We start from the raw sequence: 9,789 nt of genomic DNA, 5'->3' as shown, positions 1-9,789 counted from the left end.
GGGTACCAACGACCGAAATAAGGAGTTCCTTTCAGATATCTGAGAATTCTTTTTACAGCTAATAAATGGGATTGTTTGGGAGCAGATTGAAATCTTCCCACAATTCCTACTGCCTGCATTATGTCTGGTCTTGTCGCTGTTAATTATAGAAGGGCTCCAATTATTGATCAGTAATGAGTTGCATCTACTGGAGGGGAGTCATCATCTTTTCTCAATTTGCAGTTTGTGGTCATAGGTGTGCTCATGGGTGCATAGTCCTCCATTCCATATCTTTTGAGCATGTCTTTTAGATATTTGGTTTGAGATATACACAATCCTGCTCTGGTTTGAGATACTTGAAGTCCAAGGAAATGAGATAGCTCTCCTATCATTGACATCTCAAACTCTTTTGACATGTTTTGAGAAAATTCATAGCTCATTTCATCATTATTGCTAGCAAAAATCAGATCATCGACATAAACAAGAGTAACTAGTAACTTACCTTCATCTGTCTTTATGTATAGATTACTTCCAGCCACTCCCTTTTTGAAGCCTTGTTGTTGTAGATAGTGATCCAATATTGCATACCAAGCTCTAGGAGCTTGTTTCAACCCATATAAAGCCTTTTTCAAGTTACAGACTAAGTCCTTTCCTTCTGTTAGATCAAACCCTTCTAGCTGCTCCATGTAGACTTCTTCCTTGAGTTCCCCATTTAGAAAAGCTAATTTCACGTCCATTTGATAGATTTTGAATCCTTTTGAGCAAGCAAATTCCAAGAACATCATGATAGCTTCCATACAAGCCACTGGTGCAAATGCCTCTTCAAAGTCAATTCCTTCAATTTGTGAATAGCCTTTGCAGACAAGCCTTGCCTTGTTTCTGATAACCTGTCCTTCTTCATTCATTTTATTTTTGAACACCCATTTGGTTCCTATTATGTTTTTTTCCTTTGGATGAGGTACCAACTCCCATGTCCCGTTCTTCTCAATTTGGGACATTTCTTCTTCCATGGCTTTTACCCAATGAGGATCCTTGCTTTTGCAAATGTTTCTAGTTCTACCATAGATAGAAGAGCAATAACGTTTCTCTTTGGTGTAATGGTCATCCTTCTTCGGGTTTGCATCCCTTCATCTCTATTGATAATAATCTGTGCTTCTGGATGATATTTCTGAATAAACTTCATCTTTGAAGGGGTATGAGGTGGTTATTTCTCCTCTTCTTCTTCCTCATCTATTTCTTCTTCTTTAGGTTCTTCTTCTTCAATGAGAAGATCATCTTCATGTTCTTCAATTTCTTTTTCTGGAAGGTCTTCATCAATCTTTACATCAATGCTTTCCACTATTTTCTTCAGTCGAAAATTGTAGCACTTGTAAGCCTTGCTCCGTGTAGAGTATCCAAGAAATATCCCTTCATCAACCCGAGAATCAAACTTTCCTGGTGAGCCATCATTGATTTTTATGAAGCACTTGCTTCCAAAGATCTTGAAGTACTTCACTGAAGCAGGTCTTCCTTTCCATAACTCATAAGGAGTTTTTTCACAGTTTGGTCTTAATTGAGTTCGATTCAATGTATAGACAGTTGTCCCTACTGCTTCTCTCCAGAATTTTGGCTGCAAGTCTGCTGCTAATAACATTGTTCTTGCCATTTCTTGGACTGTTCAGTTTCTTCTTTCAACTACCCCATTTTGCTGAGGTGTTCTGGCAGTAGAGAATTCCCTTTTAATTCCATGAATATTACAGAACTCACTAAACTCGTTTGATGTGAATTCTCCCCCTCTGTCTGTTCTGAGGCACTTAATTTTTGAATCTTTTTCATTTTCTACAAGGGCTTTTAGATTCTTAAAACACTCAAAAGTTTCAGATTTATACTTTATAAAATATATCCACATCATTCTAGTATAGTCATCAACAAATAACACAAAGTACCTTTCTCCTTGGAGTGCCTGATTTCTAGTTGGTCCACACAAATCAGCATGGATGATCTCCAAGGGCTTTGATGTAGAGAGCTCCTTTGTCTTATGGCTGGTTCTGGTTTGCTTTCCATGTTGACATGGACCACATACTCCTTGATTTGGTTTGAACAGCCTTGGGATGTCTCATACAGCTCTAATCTTGCTGATATTGATCAGATTTTTGAAGCTTGTATGTCCAAGTCGCTTGTGCCACAGCCAACTTTCATCTATCTGACTCAGGTAGCATTTATTTTCTTGAATCTTGTTCAGAATGTAAATGTTGTCTGGTGTTCTAACCCCTTTTGCCACAAGTTCCCCTGAGGAAGAGTTCCTTATTTCACAGTGTTTGGTGCTGAAGACAACCTTATGTCCTTGATCACAGATTTCGCTGACACTCAGGAGATTGAGTTTGAGCCCGTCTACTAGTAGAGCATCTTGAGCTTTTCCTTTTCCATTGATCAGAGTAACAGTTCCTTTTCCCGCAATTCTGCCAGATCCACTTCCAAAGGACACATTCCCTTCCTTTTTGCTCAATGAGACAAACTCCCTTTTGTCTCCTATCATGTGTCTGGAGCACCCACTATCCACAAACCAATGATTTCCATTATTTTAAGCATATAGAGCCAGGCCGCATTTATCCATGTTGGAATTCTTACTACTCGTCTTTCTTCCTTTGAGTGGGCATTGTTGTTCATAGTGTCCATTATTGTAGCAAAATGAGCAAATTAGATCAAATTTGGTCAAGGGATCAAATGAATTGAAGGTTTTGATTTGTCCCTACCTTTTAGGGGCATATGAATTGATTATTTGGTCCTTTAGCTTTGGAGTTTCACTTCTGCGAGGCATGTAATGTCTAGCTTGATGACCAAAGTTTTTACAGTGAAAGCAGTGTCCAAGAAAGATGGTTTTGTACCTGTTGAAGCAGCCACGGTTTGAGTCGATTTCCTTCCTAGGAATTACTCTTGCCTCATTATTTGGATTTGAGATGGGCCCTTGGTGGAATACAGGTTTTTATTTTATGTAGTATCCATGATTCGACTCCACATTCTTCTTTGGAGTAATTCTCTCTTCATTCTTTGGATCTTGGATGTGCTTTTGATAACATACTTTTTCTTCTTTTGGATTGTAAGAAAGTGCATCGGCATAGCTTTTCGCACTATTCTTAGTGTTTGATGATTCTCCTTTTGTTAAGTTATGGTATGTTCTATGCTTATAACAGTTTACTTCTTTTTCTTATTATATTCCACTGATTAGCAATCACATGTACATAAAGTAAAGTGCAGATAGAACATTAAACGATCGACAGAAAACAAGCCAAGACAAGAGACACAAGATGTGGAGGCTAGCCAGGGACAAACCCCACAATGTGTGGGGAAACCCTTTGATCAAATCTTCTTTTATCTTCAATAATTTAGCAGAGAGAAATAGTACAATAAATCTGATTCATATCAGCAGTAGCAAACCCTAGATCAGTAGCATCAACATTAGCGGCTTCATTATCAAACTAGGGCAGACCATATCTCACAAACCGACAGTCGGAATGACTTCATTCCACCACCAAAAGTTTCGGCTTCCAGAGGAGGTTCAGATGAACCTATAGCACAGTTCATATGAGGAGATCTTCTAGGGCATGCAAGTCAATATTTACTTCTGCAGTTGCAGCTTCAGTTTCAGCAGTTTCCGGCTTCAAACTAGGGTAGTCGATATCTTGCAAACCGTTCATCGGATTGACTTCATTCCACCACCAAAAGTTGTGGCTTTCAGAGGAGGTTCAGATGAACCTATAGTGCAATTCAGATGAGGAGATCTTCTAGGCCACGCAGGTCAATCTTTACTTCTGCAGTTGCAGCTTCAGTTTCAGCAGTTTTCGACTTCAAACTGGGGCAGTCGATATCTTGCAAACCGTTCATCGGATTGACATCATTCCACCACCAAAAGTTGTAGCTTTTAGAGGAGGTTCAGATGAACCTATAGTGCAGTTTAGATGAGGAGATCTTCTAGGCCACGCAAGTCAATCTTTACTTCTGCAGTTGCAGCTTCAAATTCAACAGCTTCCGGCTTCACATGTGTGAGAGAGAGAGACCCATTTCAGTGCAGTAGAGAATAGACTCATATCTGCGCAGTAGAGAGAGAGAGAGATGTGATGAGATGAGTGAGTCCAAATGAGGAAAATTCCTCTTATATTTATACACAACGTTGGTGGGTGAATAGATGCGACTGTTGGGCTTCTGAGCCTACATGATTTGTAGGTCGGCTTGATAATAATTCCATAATCAAAATAAATTCATATCTCCATGAATAATTATCGGAATTGGATGATATTTATATCAATCCTACACCTCTCGATGAGAGGAATCTAATGAAAATATTATTAGCCATGAATAAGATGACCCACATGAAGTTTTGCCCTGGTTGCCAATTTTAACACTCCCTCTCAACCATGGAGAACTTCATCTGCAATCTGTCTATCGGTCATTGCTATTCATCCATCAAATGCACTGCCTTGTACAGCCTGAGCCTTGCCCTGATCTGCTCTATTTTTCCTCTTCTGCTTTGTCTTGTTCTGCATTGCACTGATCTGTACTGTTTTGTTTTGTTCTGCTCTGCTCTTGCATTGTTCTTTTCTACTCTGCTTTTGTCCGAATTATGAAGAAGAAGAAATGATCGAGGATGTATCATACTGACTCAAAGTCAGTCTCAGAGTATGTACCACTGGTCCCAGACCAGTCTCAACCAACCCAAAGTCAGCGTCATAGTGAGTACAACTCCAATGGTCCCAGACCAATATCATCCTCCACTGACTCAAAGTCAGTCTCAGAGTATGTACCACTGATCCCAGACCAGTCTCAACCGACCCGAAGTCAGCGTCATAGTATGGTACAACTCCTACCACTGGTCCCAGACCAGTATCATTGATCCCAGATCAATGGAGGTCATCCTAGCGTAGGGAGTACAGTAGTTACAACGATGCGTCCATCGGTACTACTATGGTCCCTAACTTCATTTCCCTGCTCATTGATCAGATGAGAGGTACTTCCCATGAGTTCCAGACTGCATGGGTAGGATGCCTCGACAGGAGAACTAATCAATCCTGTCCTCACAGGAGAACACATCAATCCTGCTAAAATTTCCATGGAGAACACATCAATCCAGGCCTCACAGGAGAACACATCAATCCTGCTACAATCGCCGTGGAGAACACATCAATCCAGGCTGCCATGGAGAACACATCAATCCAGGCCTCACAGGAGAACTAATCATCCTGCTAAACAGGAGAGCGAATCATCCTGTTCCACAAGAGAGAGAATCATCTTGTCCCACAAGAGAGCGAATCATCTTGTTCCAGTGTGCACCACCAGGGGAGGGTGAGTCACCCTGTGGTCATATGTTGCTCTAGTAGGAACCGCAAGCCCTCAGAGCTCCCAGAGCTCAATGTATGCAACATGCAGGACCCTTGTACAAAGGTTTCTTGCCGACTCCAAGTCGTTTGGGAAATTCACAGATTAGATCTTTCCTCGGGGCTTTGACAAGGTGTATCAACCTGTACATCATCTTAATGTGATGGAGCTTCCTTGCTCATCGACTTACCATATCCCAGATGATGTCTATCTGCTGGAGCAACTGACGAATATGGGATTCCTCAATAATCGAATCCCACCTCTGGTTGTTACAGAGAATCACAGTTGTATCCAATGTAAATCCAAACAGCTCACTGAAGAGCTTTCGCAACCAGACTTCCTCACATGAGGTTATGCTAATAACAATATATCCTGCTTCGGCAGTACTCAAAGCCACCAACTTCTGCTTCCTGCTCATCCAGGATATCGAAGCAGATCCCAAGGTGAAATAGTACCTGGAAGTGCTCTTACGGTCCACCACACTGCCTACCCAATCAACATCAGTATATCCAAGTAGTCTCACATCTCCGGCAGTGTATCTTAATCCATGAGAGATTGTGTCCTGAAGACATCTCAGAATATTCCTGGCATCAATCCAGTGAGGCTCAACCAAATATGAGCTCACAATGATAACTACAAAACATATGTTTGGACGGAGGTTCACCAAGAACATCAATGCGAATGAGTTTTTGAAACTCAGAGGTATTTCCCAAGTCTGGTCCGACATCACTACCATATAACTTCTAAAAGTTAAGATCCTCGAGGTAGTCATAGGCTTGCAGTCCACCATACCAAATCTTTCCAAAATCTTCACCACATATTTTCCTTGAGATAGGAAAATTTCCCTTGGCTTCTGCCACACTTCAAGTCCTTGGTCCTTCATTTCAAAATCAGAAGCCAACTCCCTCTTACATTTTGAATGAGAGGGTCTGCACCTGTTAGAAAGAGGTCATCCACATACAACACCAGTATGAGAGGCTTGTCATCTTCAACCTTAAAGTAAAGGTTAGGATCGGCTTCACTCCTAGTGAATCCCAGCTTCATCAAGTAGCTATCGATCCTCTCATACCATGCTTGGGATGCTTGCTTCAGCCCATAGAGAGCCTTCTTCAACCTGCATACATGAGATTTTCAATCATAAATCTCAAATCCTTCGGGTTGCTCCACATAGACCTCTTCTTTGATCGAACCGTGCAAGAATGCGGTCTTGACATCCATCTGATGTAGGTTCCATCCTTGTGAAGCGACAAGGACTATGATCGAGCAGATGGTCGTATATCTGGCAACAGATGCAAATATCTCATCATAGTCTATACCTTCCTTCTGGGAGAAACCACGAGCAACAAAACGAGCCTTATACTTTTCCGTACTTCCATATGCTGCATGCTTTATCTTGTAAAGCCATTTAGAAGTGACAACTTTCTCGTCCGGGGGTCTGGGAACTACTTCCCAGACATCATTCTTCATAATAAACTCATGTTCTTAGGTCATAGCATCCTTCCATATTTGATGCTTGATGACATCTGAGAATGATGAAGGTTCATTTTGTATGATCGTGCTCATGATGGTCAGGTATCCCTTATACCTGTTAAGTTTCTTACTTTGATGGAAGGTTCCTCGGGGTGCAGCATGTCCTTTAGCATCATCAAGTATCCCCCTAAGCCATGAAGGCCTCTTCCTAGAAGAGGGAGGCTCAGGTGGATAAATAGGATCCATGGGTTCCTCCACATCAGGCATTGTTACATCATCTACCCATAGAGACAACATCCACAATCGTAGGGTTCTTCCTTTCCGCCACACCATTCTACTCAGGAGTATGTGGTGTAGTAGTCTCCTTCTTAATGCCAACCTCAGGTATGCCTGAGTAAACCAACTGTAATATATGGAGGTCTTGCTTTGACTTGAGGGGAATGGTCCCCTCTTGAGCTTTCCTTCAGCACATCCAAACATACACTTTCTTTCTCTACTTGGAATTCGGGCATCCCTGTTACCATCTGTCTTACATATAGTAGAGCTTTGTAATGAAGGTGGGAAAACCTCCGATGCCAAAGTTTAGACTAAAGAGATGTGTCATAAGACATGACACCTAGCAGACTTCCATCGATTTGATATAATGAATCAACACGAAACCCAAGAGTAAAGGCATCTTTAACATTATTTTTCCATATACATACCTTGCCATTGCTGAAGGTTACCTTATAGCCTCTATCTTCCATTGCCAAGATGGACACTAGGTTCCTTTTTGAGGTCAGGTGCATTTAATACATCCTGGACTTTCTAGCCTTCTTGAATGGTTGTCCTCTTCCTCGATCTCCAGCTCTCCTCTTACCTTTGCTGTTGAATTTGTCATTCCTTTGATTTGCCATCAGAGGGATTTTGATCATCGTCCCGGTGTGAGTCCTTTCTTCTCTTTGCATGAGAAGAAAAGGCAACAGGAGGATCTTTAGGCATGGGCATTTCTTTCACTTCTTCCCTTTTTTCTTCTTGAATGCATCTAGCAACTAATTCCTCGAAACCAGGAATTACATTATAGTTCAGAAGAGTAGTCTTGAACACGTACCATTCAGATGGTAATCCTCCAAGAGTTGTGAGTGCCATTTCTCTGTTAGTAATAGTCTCCCCAATAGATAGGAGATCGTTCTTGATCTCGGTGATTCTTAAGAAGTATGCTTGCATACTTTCATCCTTACCCTTCTTGATTTCCCTCAAATTATTTCTAAGAAACAAAACTTGTTTTGCATCATTAAATTTAAATAAACTCACCAGTCTATCGTAGATTTCCTTGGAGGTGTCTAGTTCAGAGATGTAAGCCACCAAGTGCTTGTCGATAGAGTCCCAGATGATCTTCTATTGTTTTGACTTCTCCATTTTTTCATTTGTTCCAGGCAGCAGCAGATGCATTTGATGGAGGCTCAACAATATTGACTCTCACATGATCCAACACTCCTTGATTCTCAAGGGTTAGATCAATAAACATCTTCCATCCGTGATAGTCAACTTCCTCACAGAGCTTGTCTTTGGCAGGAAAGAGTGTTGAGGACCCCATAGTTCTTTTAGGATAGCCTTGCCAATCTTCTCTTCGATGATTGCTCTTGCTCTTGCTCGAGCTTTGTCTTCACCTCAGCTCTGATACCATGTTAAGTTATGGTATGTTCTATGCTTATAACAGTTTACTTCTTTTTCTTATTATATTCCATCGATTAGCAATCACATGTACATAAAGTAAAGTGCAGATAGAACATTAAACGATCGACATAAAACAAGCCAAGACAAGAGACACAAGATGTGGCGGCTAGCCAGGGACAAACCCCACAATGTGTGGGGAAACCCTTTGATCAAATCTTCTTTTATCTTCAATAATTCAGCAGAGAGAAATAGTACAATAAATCTGATTCATATCAGCAGTAGCAAACCCTAGATTAGTAGCATCAGCATTAGCCGCTTCATTATCAAACTAGGGCAGACCATATCTCACAAACCGACAGTCGGATTGACTTCATTCCACCACCAAAAGTTTCGGCTTCCAGAGGAGGTTCAGATGAACCTATAGCGCAGTTCAGATGAGGATATCTTCTAGGGCACACAAGTCAATCTTTACTTCTACAGTTGCAGCTTCAGTTTCAGCAGTTTCCGGCTTCAAACTAGGGCAGTCGATATCTTGCAAACCATTCATCGGATTGACTTCATTCCACCACCAAAAGTTGCGGCTTTCAGAGGAGGTTCAGATGAACCTATAGTGCAGTTCAGATGAGGAGATCTTCTAGGCCAGGTAGGTCAATCTTTACTTCTGCAGTTGCAGCTTCAGTTTCAGCAGTTTCCGTCTTCAAACTAGGGCAGTTGATATCTTGCAAACCGTTCATCGGATTGAATTCATTCCACCACCAAAAGTTGTGGCTTTCAGAGGAGGTTCAGATGAACCTATAGTGTAGTTTAGATGAGGAGATCTTCTAGGCCACACAAGTCAATCTTTAATTCTGCAGTTGCAGCTTCAAATTCAACAGCTTCCGGCTTCACATGTGTGAGAGAGAGAGACCCATTTCAGCACAGTAGAGAAGAGACTCATATCTGCGCAGTAGAGAGAGAGAGATGTGATGATATGAGTGAGTCCAAATGAGGAAAATTCCTCTTATATTTATACACAACGTTGGTGGGTGAATAGATGCGATTGTTGGGCTTCTGAGCCTACATGAGTTGTAGGTCGGCTTGATAATAATTCCATAATCAAAATAAATTCATATCTCCATGAATAATTATTAGAATTGGATGATATTTATATCAATCCTACACCTCTCGACGAGAGGAATCTAATGAAAATATTATTAGCCATGAATAAGATGACCCACATGAAGTTTTGCCCTGGTTGCCAATTTTAACACCTTTGAAACCTATTCTAGACTTGTCATGTTGAGGTTTTTGATTTTTTAGAATAGTCTCAAGTATTTGAGAGCTTTTATAGCCCTT

The sequence above is a fragment of the Pinus tabuliformis genome, chromosome 9 (genome assembly GCF_031772625.1).
Source record: "Pinus tabuliformis cultivar Carrire ecotype Pingquan chromosome 9, CPIR1, whole genome shotgun sequence".
Taxonomy (NCBI): domain Eukaryota; kingdom Viridiplantae; phylum Streptophyta; class Pinopsida; order Pinales; family Pinaceae; genus Pinus; species Pinus tabuliformis.
This window is presented reverse-complemented; position numbering follows the sequence as displayed.